This window comes from Bactrocera dorsalis, chromosome 3, assembly GCF_023373825.1.
Source record: "Bactrocera dorsalis isolate Fly_Bdor chromosome 3, ASM2337382v1, whole genome shotgun sequence".
NCBI lineage: Eukaryota > Metazoa > Arthropoda > Insecta > Diptera > Tephritidae > Bactrocera > Bactrocera dorsalis.
Window position 1 is genome coordinate 40413800 of NC_064305.1, and position 18481 is coordinate 40432280.

Genomic DNA, 18481 nt, shown 5'->3' on the forward strand with positions numbered 1-18481 from the left:
CACAAAACGCTCCATCAGGATCGGGAAGGACCCCTCCGAGCCGTTCGATACCAAACAAGGTTTCAGACAAGGCGACTCCCTATCGTGCGACTTTTTCAATCTGCTGCTGGAGAAAATTATTCGAGGTGCAGAACTTAATCGAGCAGGTACAATCTTTTATAAGAGTGTACAGCTGCTGGCGTATGCCGATGATATTGATATCATCGGCCACAACACCCATGCCGTTAGTTCTGCTTTCTCCAGACTGAACAAGGAAGCAACGCAAATGGGTCTTGCAGTGAACGAGGGCAAAACGAAATATCTCCTGTCATCTAACAAACAGTCGTCGCACTCGCGACTTGGCTCCCACTTCACTGTTGACAGTCATAACTTTGAAGTTGTAGATAGTTTCATCTATTTTTGAACCAGCATTAACACCACCAACAATGTCAGCCTGGAAATCCAACGCAGGATTACTCTTGCCAACAGGTGCTACTTCGGACTGAGTGGGCAATTGAAAAGTAAAGTCCTCTCTCGACGAACAAAAGCCAAGCTCTATAAGTCGCTCATAATTCCCGTCCTGCTATATGGTGCAGAGGCTTGGACGATGACAACAACCGATGAGTCGACGTTGCGAGTTTTCGAGAGAAAATTTCTGCGAAAGATTTATGGTCCTTTGCGCGTTGGCCACGGCGAATATCGCATTCGATGGAACGATGAGCTGTACGAGATATATGACGTTATTGACATAGTTCAGCGAATTAAAAGACAGCGGCTACGCTGGCTAGGTCATGTTGTCCGGATGGATGAAAACACTCCAGATCTGAAAGTATTCGACGCAGTACCCGCCGCGGGAAGCAGAGGAAGAGGAAGACCTCCACTCCGTTGGAAGGACCAAGTGGAGAAGGACCTGTCTTCGCTTGGAATATCTAATTGGCGCCACGTAGTGTAGAGAAGAAACGACTGGCGCGCTGTTGTTGACTCGGCTATAATCGCGTAAGCGGTGTCCAGAGAACGTTTAATATAGAGAAGGTTCACGGCGCGAATAACGTAAAAATATTTTTGGCTAACTCGGCAGAGATGGAAGAGTCTCACCACAGACAAATTATGAGCGTGTTTCACCACATTTAACAGCGATTGAGGGGTTTTTGGAGTCTATGAGAATAACATGTAAATGTAAATAAAAGAGAACCAATGCAGAGCAATATACATACAGGTGTATTTATATGCAGGTGACTTTTGGTTGGCGGAAAAGTTCCTGTATGCTTTTGTATACTATATACAAGTAGTTAGATTTTTTCTAAGTCTAATACACGTATGTATGCATGCTCCTTATGATACTCCCGCGTGTTAGGAAATTTTTAATATCATTTTCGGCTTTAGCAACCCAAAATATAGCAAGAAGTAGCCTCTAATAGCTGATCGACTTCGCCGGGACCGAAATATGGTTATCTGTAGTACTAGATTCCAGTATAGAAAAATTCATCAAGCTACCTGACTGCTAACGGATCAATAAAAAACGCACGTCAACAAACACAAGGAAGGTTCGACTTCGATTATCACAACAGGCAGCCGAACAATTTTCTACTCGACTTGCACTTCTGCTTTCTGAGAGCACTCCTCAACTACTCAGTATGTTGCTAAAATATGTACCTATAAAAATATATACTATATAATATATGTGTAAAACAATGTTTAATACTTTTAAAAATTGCATTGGTTATTGGAGTTTTCTAATTTCTTTATTCATCTTGAAACATCAAAAATAACTAAATGTCGCATTAATATGCGAATTAAAAATCAAAATAAATTAAGAAAGTAAATACAATAAACAACGGAAAAGGAATTACAGTATAGACATGCTTTGCAAGTGCAAAGTGAGATCGCAAACAGAAACGCGTCTGCAATACTTAGGCGCAATGTAGTACAGAAAATGTATTAAATGTTTTAATATGTTTATATATTTATGTATATATATTTTCAATTCACTTGGGAGCGGCCAGAATCGAATCTTCTACATATGGCCCCAATCGATGCAGATGTTCCATTGCCCTATCACGAAGAAGTTCGAATAGCAATTACCCGCCTGAAGAACAACAAACCAGCGAGGCCGATGGGTTGCCGGCCGAGCTATTCAAACAAGGCGGCGAAGAACTGATAAGGTCCATGTAGAATATGGTCGGACGAAAGCATGCCCAACTGTTGAAATTTAAGTGTGCTCTGCCAAATCCGAAAAAGGGGATCTCACATGAGACACGTGAAAAGAGGATCGACATACACCACCTTCGTCGATTTTAAAGCTGCTTTTGACAGCATGAAAGGGAGCTGCCTTTATGCCACGATGTCTGAATTTTTCGGCTGTGTAAACTAATTTCGAAAAATATCAAAAGATCCGTCAAGTTTGGAAAGGACCTCTCCGAGCCATTAGATACCAAACGAGGTTTCAGACAAGGCGACTCCCTTACGTGTGACTTCTTCAATCTGCTTTTGGAGAAAATAGTAGAGCTGCAGAACTAAATAGGGGGGAAGATATTATCTTCTATAAGAGTGTACAATTGCTGGCGTATGCCGACGACATCGATATCATTGGTCTCAACAGAATAGCTAAGGAAGCGAAGCAAGTCATTAAACAAACAGTCGCCATATCACTGTTGACAGTCATAATTTCGAAGCCGTAGATAATTTTTTCTATCTTGGAACCAGTATCAGCAACAACAATAATGTCAGCCTCGAAATCCAACGAGAATAACTCTTACCAACAGGTGCTACTTCGGACTGAGTATGCAATTTAGGAGAAAAGTCCTCTCTCGACGAATAAAAACCAAACTTTATAAGTCACTTCTTATTCCCGTCCTGCTATACTATAGTGCAGAGGCATGGACGATGACAACTTCAATGGAACTATAGGTCTGCGAATTAAAATACGCTGACTAGGTCTTGTCGTCTGAACGGACAAAAGCAAAGAAAGAGGAAGACTTCCACTCCGTTGGAAAGACCAGATGGAGAAGGACCTGGTTTCGCGTAGAATCTCAAATTGGCGCCACATAGCAAAAAGGAGAAACGACCAGCTCGCTGTTTTTAACTCGGCTATTGAAGAAGAATGTGTCCTAGTAGCAAAAATAAATCAAATTGGGCGAATACTTCTCTTAGCACCCATATAAAGAAGTTATTAGTTATTTTATTAAAATTACACGGAAGGGTGTTCTCTTGCTTAAATAAGTTTAATGCGTTTAATGATCCAGACCCCTGAATAAAATCGGTCAAGACCTACATCTAGCATCTTTACCCGTAAATTCTGGTATTTTGAACATGAAACAATAAGACCCTTAACTTCGGTTGCACCGAGGCTATAATATCCTTCACAAAGATTTCTAACAAGAACTTGATTCTGACATTCAGTTTATATGTCACCTATGTATATGTTATAATAGTCTTGCAGAATTTATTCGAAAATTGTGGCATTGCCTTATGATTCCGATCGTTCAATTTGTATAGCATTCATAAGCTATAGTGATTCGATCTGAAAAATATCTTCGGAGATTGCATCATTGCCTCAGTTAGTAACTCGTCACTAATTTGGTGAATATCCCTTATAAGCACTTGATTCCCGTCGTTCAATTTGTATGACAGCTATACTTGTATGCTACAGTCGTCCGACTTGGCCGGTGCCAAAAAGCAGATTCTTGAGGGAATTCAGATCGACATATATTTAAGCTTCCAGGAAACTTTATATACCCGGTTCAGGGTATAAAAATAATAAACTAATAAATAACTATACAAATAGGCATAAATTAATTAAGTGAAAACTAAAAAAACTTGTACGAATTAATTTTTGATGACTATAAACTATTAAGCTAACTGGCACTCTAAAGATATCACAAAAATATTTGGGCACAATTAAGACAAACACCGTATTTTAAGTTTATTAAAACGTTATTTTCTTTAACTAACTACTTACGACAGTTTTCTACTCTCATCGTTGATTTTGCCCACTGTGCAATGAATTAACAAGACGTCAACGCCTGACTTTCTAAATCGTTCGGTTGAATTCTTGTGGTCAGTTGATTTGTGGCGAGTAAGTGTACGAGTAGTATGTTTGGAGGCGGACGATTGGTGATGTGCACTATTATTGTCATGGTATAAACAGTCTATTGAAATGTGAAACGAATACAGAAGTGTAGACGAAGGATCAATAATTAGTAATATAAAAATTAAAGAGTATTTAATAAATTCAATTGTGTTGTAACTATCAATTCATGTGCAAATGGACATCGTTTCCTCTAGTACTCAGTCAATTAATTTCAATTTCACCAATGCTGTAAATATGTGAGAGTGAGTGACCTTAAAATCTACTGTGGTACGTATGGTAATTTAAAAAAATAAACATCATAGCAATTCAATAGTAAAATCATCTTTTAAAAATTATTTAGTACTTTACTAATTGCAACCACTAGCGACTTATGCCATTCAGAATAAGGGAAAGTAAAATGTGTGGTGGCCCTGTCCCTCTACCTTCGCATGGCATTGTGAAAAGTAGGTCTCGCAACGTCTCGTGTTTAGCGTGCATTTTCACCAATCAATTACCTACTGTTTTCCCTGCGTTTGTCATACACAGTTCACAAGTCTCGTGCTTCAGAGTCGAGGAAACCAAAAGTGTTAATACGAACACAATTGTTTGTTTAACGCAAAGAATAAGAAAGAAATAAGAATGAGGTGTAAATTCAACTATTCATGCATATATTTGTATATACATATACGCTCTTTTATACCCTGTACAGGGCATATAAGTTAGCCACGAAGTTTGAATCAGCAATGAATGGACTCGATTTTTCCATGTCCCTCTGTCTATCTGTATATACGCGAACTAATCTTTCGTTTTCGGGACATCGAACTGAAAATTTGTGCATGGTCTTTTTCGGAAGAAGTTGCTCGTACCAGTATAGTTTATGTTACGTTATTTCTTGATTTTTTTTTAATGTTATATACCATATTTTGGTACTAAACATAGACCAATGCGTTGCTGTCCACTTCCTTGGTTTCATAGTGTATCCAATATTATATTATATATGTAACATAACATGTTGATTCATAGTAAAGAGTTTGGTTCACTTATGGTCGTTTGTATCACCTAAAACTAATCGAGATAGATATAGGATCATATATACATACATATATAAATGATCAGGATGACGGGAAAAGTTGAAATCCGGGCGACTGTCTGTCTGTCCATTCGTCCGTGCACGCAGTAACTTAAGTAAAACTAAAGGTATCTTAATGAAAATTGATATACACGATCCTTAGCAAAAATTAGGATTTCGTAGATGGGCATAATCGGACCACTCCCACGCCCAAAAAACGCTATTAACGGAAAACTTATAAAGTGTTATAACTAAGCACTAAATTAAGATATAAAGGTTTAATTTTGCACAGGTGATCACAGTAGCAAGGGGCATCTGTAGGCGAAACATTTTTAAAAAGTAAAAGTCTCCTAAACCACTAAAGCTACAAAAACGAGATTTGCTTATCGCTCATTTTATAAGAATTCCTACGCTCACTTCCCCTATAATGGTACTGTTAAAAACTACTAAAAGCGCAATAAATCAATAACTTAATACATCAGAGACATTAAATTTTATCAGCACAATGGTACTGTTAAAAACTTCTAAAAGCGCAATAAATCAATAACTTAATACATCAGAGACATTGAACTTTATCAGCACAATTTTAAATTCCATTTGATTCATCCACTTTCCAGCACACAAATCAAGAAGCAATTAATGTAATGGAGTAAAAATCAGCATGAATAATGCATTTAGAGTATGCCACCTTATGCCCAAATTTTTTAAATCCAACAAAAACTTTTCAAGCCACTTGGTACTCAATATGGGGACCTCAGTACAAATAGTTGACTTTTAACCGAAAATATCGGTTTATATATGGGATAAACATTTGAAATTCAGAGAGAATCTTTTCCGTATAATAACATCTCTGCGTATCAAAAATGGGTTTATTCGGGTAAATATTTCCCTCAGTCTCGCGCATAAGCGCAAAACTCAAAAACGCCTGTACCAATTTTGCCAATTCTTTTTTTAAAATGTTCGTTGGGGCTCAAGGATGGTTTTTACGGCAAGAAAAATTCTAATAATTGCCGGAAAACCCCTAAAAACAGCCCTTTTACATATATTTCCCATACTAACGAATGATTGTTTGTTTATTAGTAACGCTAAGGGAACGACTGAACCAATCTTGATGAAAGGATGTTCTGTGTGGATCGGGGAAGGTTTAGAAATAAAAAAACCTGTATGCTTTTCGTGAGGAAAAGTCGGAAAATTGGACGATTCCAAAAAGTTAATTTTTTCCACACAAATTTTTTTTTCAATTTTTTTGTTTTGTTTTTCAATTATTTGAATCGTTCAAATTTGTCGTTTGCTTCAAAAATTTTTTAAAATTATTCAGGGAAAATGTTATGTGTGTTGCACACAAAGTGATCAATTACAGATTGAAATTTGAAATATCGGTCGGTGTTCTTTTTGGCATCAACATACATTAGCAGCGCAAGGCACTTGACCGAGTACTCCCAAGATGCGATGGCATACGTGCGGTATTATGGATCGCGATGAATCAGCAAGCGATCGTCACGATGTCACATCAAGACTTTTCAAGACAATTACACAGAAAGCAAGGCCAACCAGTAAATGGACATCCAGGTGTGTTATCAACTAATGCATTAAGATGAATTCACGCAATCCACCCGAAAAACGACGATTAGTTCTACCTTCGGTTGCTATTGATAAATGTACGCGGTTCAACATCATTTGAGTCATTGCGTACTGTGAATGATACGGTGTGTGCAACTTTTTGAGAAGCAAGCCAGCAATTACAATTGCTGGAAAATGATAATCACTAGAATGCAAATGAAGTTCGCACACTTTTCACGATAATCATTTCGACATATCAGCCTTCAAATCCGCGTCTATTATGGGATACGAACAAAAATGACATTGCCGAAGACATTTTACATCTAAAAATTGAATATGGATAAATTTCGGTTGATACTTCCGGTGGTTTGATATCAATTCTATCTGCCGTTTATCGATTCACGAAAGATGAACTCATCAAGAATGTTTATCCGAACATTGGCCAAATTATCTTAACTACGATTCCTTGAGTGCACGTGCAATGATAGCTGCCTAAAATACCGATGTTGATGACTTAAACTGGAAGATTCAAAGTCAAATTCCGGGAGAATTGTTTGGTATGCCACCGCATCATTTGCATCTCAAAGTTTGATCTGTCGTTATTATGCTTCGCAGTCTATAAGCGCCGAAAGTGTGTAATGGAACCCGACCTATTGTGACGCACCTATCGAATACAAGAGGGCAGAATGCTTGATTCTACGAATTTGTTTGAGTTCTCACGATTTGCCATTTCAGTTCAAACGGATTCCGTTTTCAGTAAAAATAGCATTTAAGATGACAATCATCAGGACACAAGGATAGTCGCTAGAAGTGTATGGCATAAATTTTGAGCTGCTGCTTGAGTTGGAAAACTATTTCTCTGTACATTTACGCACCGGAACAGAAACCAAAAAATGTTGTTTATCAAACTGCGTTACATTGAAAATAAAAGAAATGATAAATTTAACTTTCTTTTCATTTCAAAACACATATGTAATTTCACGCAGGAAAACGGCTGCGGGGTCAGCTAGTTACATATATTTTCGAACTTCTTGGGGATCTTATACTGCATATATTAACCATTATGTGTGTTATGTCAATAAAGTGAGGAAGCGTATCTTTGTGCCTAAAATAGATAAAATGGTCCTAGGCCCCGTATAACTAATATCGATTTTTTCGACATTCAGCTGACTTTTCTTCATTTTTTTAGGGTATTTCCAAGGAAATTTCGTGACGGGACTGAAAAATTAATAGTTAAAAAAAAAACACCTTAATGTATATACATAAAATGTCTTGGATTCCGATCCAATTGACGTTTGGCACCTTAAAATATATCCCCGGCTTTGATTCCAGTTAGTTCCAAGAGTTTAAAATATTCGGTTGGGCCCGAATTTAGCACTTCCTTAATTGTTATTTATATGTATGTATTTGCCCTAGCTCCTAGCGATATAATTTTTCTTAAACTACTACTGCGCTCAGATATAAACCAGTATTAACCAATATTAAAATTTTTTTGCACTCTTGTTCCATTTTATTACGCGTTTCATTCACGCCACTGTAAATTTTCGAAAATGTTGTTACGTTAATTTGCATTTCAGGTGACATATGTACATTCAAAAATTTGTGTATAAATTAATATCATTCAGACACCTGGCAATATTTCACTGCCTTTTATGCAAATTGCGAGAATATTCAACCAAGCATTTTGTACATAAACACTAAATAACTAAATAATTATGCGTACACCCTAAGTATTTTGAGTATCTTCAAATTTTATTTAAATTATTTATGTACATATTCATTTGAGATTTTACGGTTAAGTGACAAATGACACTTAATAACAAACCGTGTGAAAGAAAGTGAAATAAAAATAATTTATTTAATTCCAGAACTTATTATTTATATTCAGGGTTTGTCCGGAAAGTAAAGAACGACTATTTCGGGGAAAGCCTACCGTAACGCTTGGAAATCGCGCCGGCAGCGCTGCATCGACGCAGAAGGAACCTACATATTTTGAAAGTTTTTAAAGACTTGTACCCATTGGTTCAATTAATTTATTTACTGACTCTGTCCTATTACTTTCCGGATAAACCCTGTTACATATATTCAACAGCAGTATATAATAACAGGGCGACTAGTTTGATTTAACATCTAAATAAAACACACAAAATTTATTTAATTGTTGTCAACTATAATCATTATAATATGATATATTATCAGTTTCGTTTATTTATATTAGAAACTTCAAATTTGTTTTTTTTTATCATTCATTTATTCTAAATTTAATTTATTAAGTGTTTTTAACCCAAATTATTTTTAATAAATTCAAAATAAAAAGTTATATGTGAATTTTTAATTATTTTTGTGCTTCATTATTTCGTGCTTTTCCGAGTGAGTTTTTTTATTTTTTTTATTAAAAATCGTTAATATACTTACTATCTAAAAATAAAAGAATGAGGTTAAATTCTATTCACAAGGAAAACACAGAAACCATATCAATCGCTTATCTCATTTAATATAAATTACGAAAGTTAAGTTTCTGTTTAAATACGCGATTAATTATAAATTTTTCAAAGACTATTTTATTGCTGAGATATATTGACTATTTAGTATTTCAGCATTTATTATACATACGACGGCCCGACATCAACGAGACAAAGATTCAACCTATATTTGGCATGTCTTCCCTCAAATTGTTAATTTGTATGCTTCAGCATAAGGTAACATCACTTTACTTAAAATTTGCAATAAGCAGCTAAGTATTTCGGAACGAAAATCTCTTTTTATGAATTTGTTTTATTTGTTCTCTAAGCTCAACGCTCCAATGCCCATTGCCCATTTTGAATCATGAAACTATAATATTTCGCTATTCGTTCAATATATATTTATATTCCATCATCTACTTAGTAAATTTATCAATTATAAATGTGCTATTTTTGAAAGAAATTATTAAGTAAATTTTCGTGCCCTGACTGTTTTACACCAGCTCAACAGAACTCACATAACAAAATGATTTCAGAACGAAAATCCATTCTTATAATATAAATGTAAATGCAAGTATGTTGGGATACAATATTCCGACCGTACTTTTGAAGTGATTATACGATATTACATTTAATCTATTTACTAATCTAGACCGTTCTATAGATTTATAAAACAACTGTTTTGACATTAAAACATTCACATCGTTTATATTTATTACAAAAAAACATTGCAATGCCGTATTTCGTAATAAAAGTCGTATTTTTCCGTTAAATAAAAATTAAGGGCGCATTTTTCGACATGGAAAGTCAGATGCATTGATTTTAATTAAACTGTTTGAAAGTGAACGTAGCACCGCCCTTCAACATGTTTAATGTGCATATTCCCTAAGCCACTTAAGATACAACAACCAAATTTGCCGAGTAGAAATCTTATAAGAACTTCTACCGACAGTGTGATAATGGATGAAATCAGAGGATAACACCGCTAATGGTACTGTTAAAAACTATAAAAAGCGCGATAAATCAATAACTAAATACGCCAGAGTCATTAAATTCTACCACCGAGATGGTATGAGAGGTCTTTATGGTAGCCGGTGTGAAAATTAGCCGGTTGTACCCGAACTTAGCGCTTCCTTAGTTCAAGAGGTACCACGTCCAAGACGGCCATCAACATCTACTGATGATCAACACGTACATAAAATGAAGAAATTTGTGGTTGAGAATCGACTGTTAGCAGTCAGAGATCTTAGGGGCATCGTTGGAATAACGGAAGAATTAGTGAAAACCCTTTTAAAATATCATTTGCACACATGAGGTGCACTCCAAATTCCATTGTGCGATCGATACATTGTTTTGCTGGAAAATCAATTTATCACTATGTAAATCATCAACAAAGCCAAGAAGTTCGTTCCCGTGAGCGGGTCAAATCCCTTCAATATTTATGACGATTGGTCTGTCTAGTATAATGTAATTCGAATTCTTCGTCCTAAAGTTTATATTTTCATAAAATTCAATTCGTCCATTTTTATAACTTTGTTTTAGGCATAGCTTAGACATAAATCTTCTAAAGTTTTCTTATTATTAGATGCACACATTGTTTAGTCATATCTTGACCAAATTCCGCTGTTATTTGCCTGCAACTATCAGTTGCTAGCTGCCATTCCTTCCATCAATGGTATCTATGTATACGACCACTATGCTTAATGTCACCATATAACTACATACATATGTATATACTGCACTTAGTACTTCAAAATTTTTATTCAATCTTTTTCTTCTGATAGGTTTAATTGACAGCAGTCAAAACACAAATAGTTCATTTTGAACATACAAGTATGTATGTATAAATATTTTATACATAAGTACGTTGCAACTAACTTCATCGTACATAACAGTATTATAAACATTGTATGTAAGGTGTGTTAAACATAGTAGAAGGATTCTCTTGCTTTGAATACAATAATGTTTTGTTTGGTTTTGGTCAATAAAGCGTGAGTTAGTAATATATGATATCCTCTTTTAATTGACTACAACCTTTTTAGGAGGTGGAAACCTATAGAACGTAGATGCATACGCATAGTGTATCAGAAATTCCATTTTTGAGTTTTCTTTTTTAATTTTACAATGTGATCATACTTACAAAACCTAAACAAATAAACTAACTGACATAAATTTAATGACTTTTTATTAACTTTTACTAATATTTTTTATCTATTCCATATTTAGAAACTCTTTCTCTGATTTATATGTCTAACAATTTATATTTTTATTCTATCCCAAATTTCTATACTCTTGCAACCTACAGAGTAAAATAGTTTTGTGCATCTAACGGTTGTATGTATCACCTAAACCTATGCGAGATAGACTTAGTGTAATATATACATATATGTACTAGCTGAGCCGGCGAACTTCGCCCCGCCCAATTTTTATTTTTTTTTGGAAGTCATAGACTCGTATAACTTTACCACAAATAATATAAACTTCAAACAACGCATTTTCATTTAATGTTTTTAGCAAGTGGCAGCTTTTGTTATGACAGCCTAAATCCATGAAAATTTCGTCCATCGAAATCAAACAACGTGACACGTGATTTTTATATATTAAGATATACTGTCTGTCTGTCTATCCGTCCGTCCGTGCAAGCTGTAACTTGATTAAAAATTGAGATATGTATCTTAATGAAACTTGGTACGCGGGTTCCTTAGTACAAAAAAATTACGAGTACTTAAATGTACGTAATTGGAGTACTGACACGCGTACTAAACGCTAATAACCGAAAACCAGAAAGTGCTATAACTAAGGACTAAATTAAGTTATAAAACCCTAATTTAACATAGGGGATCGCAGTAGCAAGGGGCACCTATGGGCAAAAAGTTTGAAAAAGTGGTAAACTAATAAACCTACAAAAACTAAATTAGCCTAGCTCAAATATTATAGGACCTCCTACAGATAACCCCGCTCACTTCCCATATAACGGTACTCTTAAAAACTTCTAAACACACAATAAATCAGTAACTAAATACGTCAGAGACGTTAACCCGATATGAAACTTTTTTTATGAAAATGGATGAAATCGGACAACAACCACGCCTACTTCCCTCATAGCATAATTTTAAATTCCATTTGATTTCCAGTACATAAATCGAGAATCAATTAATATAACGGGGTAAAGCTTTGCACAAATAAGGCCTTTAGTGTATGCCACGTAACGACCAAAAATTGTTCAAATCCAACAAAAACTGTTCAAGCTTATATGTGTGTACCCAATATTTGGACCACAGTACCTATAGTTGACTTTTAACCGAAAATTAATATCAGTTATATGGGGCCTGAGGCCCATTTATGCACAAAAATACAATCAATTTCATTAAAACAGTACCAAAAATTGTTCAAATCCAACAAAAACTGTTCAAGCTTATATGTGTGCACCCAATATTTGGACCACAGTACCTATAGTTGACTTTTAACCGAAAATAAATATCAGTTATATGGGGCCTGAGGCCCATTTATGCACAAAAATACAATCAATTTCATTAAAACAGTTCCTTCATCGGCCGACATACATATGTAGTATAAAGTCAACTTGATGTTCAAAAACTTTATATTATGTATGTATAAGGGGCTAAAGAAAGTATTGACGTAAAGGTGTACCATATTATTTTTAAGAGAACATTTTTCCCGAATTTCAATAATTCATCGATATTTTCGGAAAAAGTTAGCCATCGAAGGCAGTGCAAAGGTTTTTCCGAATATATTGATTGGTGCTTCATTTGTGTACTCGAAAGTAAATAAATCATATGGGATTTAATATTGTGCTTTATGAGAAGTAGGCGTGGTTTACATAGGATAATAACCGGTCACCCCTGCTACTGCAATCCCTTTTGGGCCAATAACGCCCATCTACGAACTTCTTTATGATTTCATCAACTTTTGACATTGCCCAGGTATATACAACAACATGTTTTCAAGCAATTTTTTAAAAATACATAAAACTCATACACTGGCCGAAAAATGGTATTCTGCATAGCACTTTTAAGAATAAAAAAATCATTGCAAATTTGGGTAATTCGTAGTAGAATATTTGTATCACATATTTTAGACATTATGCAAAATATTTTATGTTCAGTTCATTTTGTTAAGATGTCTTACATATTGTCCGATATATCCGATATAAAGAAGCTTGAAAATCTTGTATTTTGTATAAGAATGAGAGGCATGCGTAGTACTGAATTGCTTTTATCTATTATTATTAACAGAAATCTTTGATTAAGATAACACACATATTGAGCGATTTAATATATAGTATAAAGTCGGCCGGAAGTTTAGGACTGGGAGAATTTTTAATTCGATTCAACCCATTTATACCAGTCGCGCATATTATTAGCATATAAGAATTCTCTCAGATTTTGTTTACTGGAAGGTGAAAGAATAAAACGGAATTTAGAATTGTGTTATATGATAAAAAGTCGTGGTTATCTCAATGACTCACTTTTTTCTCAAGCCAGAGCTTGCAGAGAGGGACGAAAGGGCAGATAGTGATACAGATTTCAAACCATCTCCTCATCCTGATCATTTATGTATATATCATATATAACAAAACTATTATAGTCTATAGCAACAACACAACACAAACGTTCCACCTGAGCACGGGCGGCGCGATATCTTCATCTTTCCTCGTAGTCCACTCGCCTACAAAAACCGCTTGGGGCGACAAAAATAGTCTGCGTGAAGACATAGTTTTAAATTGTTAAAAGTGTGCCCAATAATGTACATACTAAGGTTCGAATAAAATTACTAAATCCATATTTAAAAAATAAATTCGCAAAAAAGTCTTTTAGAAATATGAAGAAATAGCTGAATTCTTTAGACTATTGCCACGGACGATGAAATGAACAGTAAAATTACTGACAATGTTTACTGGTTTTCGAAGAGCGAAAATACGTGATGTCTATATTTATACCCTGAACAGGGTATATTAAGTTTGTCACGATGTTTGTAACACCCAGAAGGAAGCATCGGAGACCCTATAAAGTAACTGAAAGTGAAACTATAGCATATAGCTGCCATACAAACTGAACGATCGGAATCAAGTTCTTGAATGGAAAACTTTCACATTTGACAAGATATATGAATGGAAAACTTTCACATTTGACAAGATATATTCACTAAATTTGGTACAGATTATTTTCTAAGACAACTATGTAATTTCCGAAGAAATTGTTCAGATTGGATTACTATAGCATATAGCTGTCATACAAACTGAACAGATAGTTACTAACAGAAATGCACCTGTGAAGGATACTTAGCTTCGGTGCAACTGAAGTTAACGGTTTTTCTTGTTTTATAGAAGTTTTGAGATTTAAAATACTAAGAATAGCACTTATCTTTCCGATTATCCAAAAGACCATGTCTTTTGTGTTTTATGTTAAAAATATAAATTTAATATATATATATATATATTGTATATACAAAGTTTCAAATAAAACTATTTTTTAGTTAATTTTTATTTTATTTAGTTCCTTTATACAGTTTTCCTTTTCTTATATTTGTAAGTGTTGCTATATTTTTTTAAATTAAAAGTCGAAAGTTATTAAAGAAATCACATGTATAATTTAACTGTGCAAATTATTTTTCATTTTTAATTGATTTTCAATCGTTACAGACAACTTTCAGCTATGATATATAGATTAAGAGTCATACCTGACAATTTGATGAATTTATGGTCATCAATATATTTTATAGGGATAGGAATACGTATTCACATACTTCTGTCTTGCGAAATGGTTTGTTGTAACAACTTATATTTGCATGATATTACGAGTAGATTTACGTACATGTTTACATGCATACATAATTTGTTAATGGATCACTGTACTTATGGATTGCAGCCTGCACTGCATCTGTACATCTAATTTCACTGCAATTACAATTGCTTCAACTTCAACTCCGCATTTCATGTACTTAATTAGTGAAATACTCAAAGCTATGCACATATGTGCATATGTGTTAATGTTTTCTTGTGCATAAATAATGTATCATTTTATTAATGAAAAGGGTTCAATTTGTTTGACCCCGTATTTTCAATAACTAATTTTTGAACGTACCAACATACAAGTAGTTTGAATTGATTAAGAGCATTGTTTGAAGTTGTACAATTGTACCCGATTTTTCGGGTTGCCGTTTCATCAATGCAAATCGAATAAAAGAAGAACTTTCGATAGAAATAAATTAAATTAAAACGATTTCCAGCGAAGGTTGAGGTAAGCATTGATGCAGAAATTAAAATGTACACTCTCTTATAGATTTCCATTGAACATTAAGAAATTGCGTACCACCTCCGTTATATCCCTGTACATTAGTTAGTTGATTCACAGGGAACAAAAAACCGGAAATACCTTATACGGGAAATGTTCTACAGATCATCCTGAAGGACTTTTCCTAAGAGACTATGGCTTTAAATCCGATTTCGAGCCAGCAATTTTTAAGGCGTAATAGCTCAACACACAAAATTAGGTTGAACAAAAACCCTCCACAAGCGAAATTACTAGTTTCTAGTTTGAGGATAGTGGGGGAAAGGCATGAGCTGAAAACTTTTTAAAAATGGGCATGACCCCTTATATCTTTAATCATATTTTACTAACTGTAATAACTATTCCATCTAAAGGCAAATCTTTGTTTGATAGCAGGAATATACCAAAGCATTAGCCAAAGGGTGATCTCGGAGTTTAGATATATGTACATATATTTAATTCTGCTGTCTTCTACTTCTTTTTTTACCATAGGAATACCAAGATCTTTATGGATACTTTCGTTACGCATGTACCATGGTGAACACCTGATTGTTCTAAGCATTTTTGATTGGAACCTTTGTATTAGATCAATATTAGTTGCACAGGTCGTACCTCACAGTTGAATGCCATACATCCAAATCGGCTTTATGACCGCATTATATAAAAGCACTTTGTTATCTAGGCTAAGTTTGGAGTTTTTATTTAAAAGCCAATTTAAATTTGCATAACTAATCTTCATATATGTTATTCTACTAGATACGTGTTTTCTCCACGTGAGCCTTCTATCTAGGTGAATACCAAGATATGTTACTTCGTTCGCTTGGGGTACTAAAGTATTGTTTATTTTTACTGCCGGGCACATCTTTGGTATAAGCGAAAATGTCACATGCTTACACTTCTGTTCATTCACATTTATACGCCAGTTCGCTAGCCATTCTTCGACAGAACTTAAATGCTCCGTTAATATTTTTGATGCTAAAATGTGGCATTTGTTACGGCTCACTATAACTGTGTCGTCCGCAAAAGTTGAAGTTAGTACATTATTAGCTGTTGGAATATCTTCTGTATATATGTATGATGTATAGTGTTGGACCTAAAACACTGCCCTGGGGTACACCAGCCCGTATCTGTCGTTCATCAGATACGAAATCTCCCACTTTTACCATACATTTTCTACTTTTTAAATAAGACTCCAAGGCTTTATACAATTCTAAAGGTAGAATTTTTTTAATCTTATATAAAAGACCTTCGTGCCACACCTTATTAAACGCCTGTGCTACATCTAGAAATATTGCTGAACAGTACTCCCTGTGCTCGAATGCTTTCCTTATCTCGTTAGTAATTCTATTTACTTGCTCTATTGTGCCATGTTTCGCACGAAATCCGAATTCATGCATTGGTATTGTGTTATTTTCGTGGAAGAAAGGAGACATTTTTGATAGTAATACTTTTTCAAATACTTTTGAAAGACAGGGTAGAAGACTGATTGGTCTGTATTAAGACGGATGTGTTAAGTCTTTCCCAGGTTTATCTATCAAGATAATCTGCGACGTTTCCATGAAATTGGATAGTATCCGAAACTAAGAATTGCATTAAAGAGCAAAGAGAGCACCTCTACAGCAATAATTGGTAACTCAATTAGCATTTTTGGAGAAATTTTATCATGTCCCGGCGACTTTTTTGGATTAAGTTCTTTGATGATACCAATGATTTCAGAAGGTGAAGTCATAAGAGGCTCAAGCGACTCTTTAGCTGTGTTGGGTAAGATTGACAGCTTAAAGTTGTTCTTTGGCAAATTGGGTTGAAATACCTTTTCTAAGTGATTTGCAAAGCAATTAGCCTTTTCCTCGTCACTTCGAGCCCAATTTCCTCCCAAGTCTCGTATAGGCATGTTGGAGTCAGTTGGTGGCTTCATGGACTTTTGGGCTTTCCAAAGGGAATTTTGCTTGTTTGAATTTGGGCACAGCTTCTTTATATACATTTCGGTGTTGAATTCTTCCTCACGTTTAAGCGCTTTTTTTAATTTACGTACAGCAGATTTTACACCCCTATCATGCATTTCGATTACGTTCCCGCTCTACGCTCCGCCGGAGTCGATTTTAGGTATCATGCGTTGCAATTGGATTGAAAGAAGAAGAGGAAGAGCTATAACTCTTTCGAAATCAGCTGTTTGCCTTGAAATATGTGAAACTGGAACATAACAAACAAAAATACACAAATTACTGCTGTTCAAAGAAAATAAATAAAAGTAAAATTTTTATGTTGTTATTATTTTTATTAAACGTAAGTATGGAATCTTTTACCGCGGCGATATTACTGGTTGAGGAGGAGACCAGCGTATCTCAGAATGCTGGGGTGAGAATTGAAAAGAGAAGATTACGAGATATGTGCGATCCCTTCGAGATGAATGACGGGCTGTAAGTAATTGCACGTGAAAGTAGACAATTTTCTTACAATTTGTTTACTTATTTAGATTCAAACAAACTTTGGTCTGAACAAGGACGCATTCAAGTATGTCCTAGATACGTTTGCGGAAGAAACGACGGCAAGTAAATTTGATGCTACCTCTTTCCAAAAAGCCTGCAAATCTTCTTTAGAACGCTGGTGGAAACCGTTGGCTATAGCTAGCTTACTCTTCATCATTTCTGCCAATTTTTCAAAAAACATCATTAGAGCGTAAAAACTGGAAATATCGTGTGTTTTACAATTTTTAAATACAAGTTTTACTTACATTTTTAGAAAATTCAAAAAAAAATCACGCAAATAATAAAATTTTCGCCGCAAAATAAAAACACAAAAAGTTCTCCGCCAACAAAATTGCAATTTAACAGAACTGAGCTACGATCGAAATGCATGATAGGCAGAATTGTAAATTTCGAAGTTGAACTGAACGGGAACGGAACGCATAATACCAAAGTTGCTAAACGGAGAAAACTTCAATCCAAGTCGAAATGCAAGATATGAGTGATAATTGAAGCGGAGTGGAAGGGGGACGCTTTATCTGCCATTCACGTCTTGCACGCCTTTTTTCATTTACTCGTACAAGCATTTC

General features: G+C 34.9%; 1 protein-coding gene across 2 annotated transcripts in view; it reads left to right on the top strand.

The window, feature by feature from the left end:
• Positions 1-18481, top strand: part of LOC105223785 (beta-glucuronidase) — a 66506-nt gene that overhangs the window by 26338 nt on the left and 21687 nt on the right. Inside the window, exon 1 of one of the 2 annotated variants that reach the window (XM_049452090.1) lies at positions 4053-4336. The exons of the other annotated variant lie outside the window; for it this stretch is intronic. The gene's annotated coding sequence lies outside the window, so the exon portion shown is untranslated. Of the gene's footprint in view, positions 1-4052; positions 4337-18481 lie in introns of those variants that run through there. 2 annotated transcript variants of the gene reach the window in all.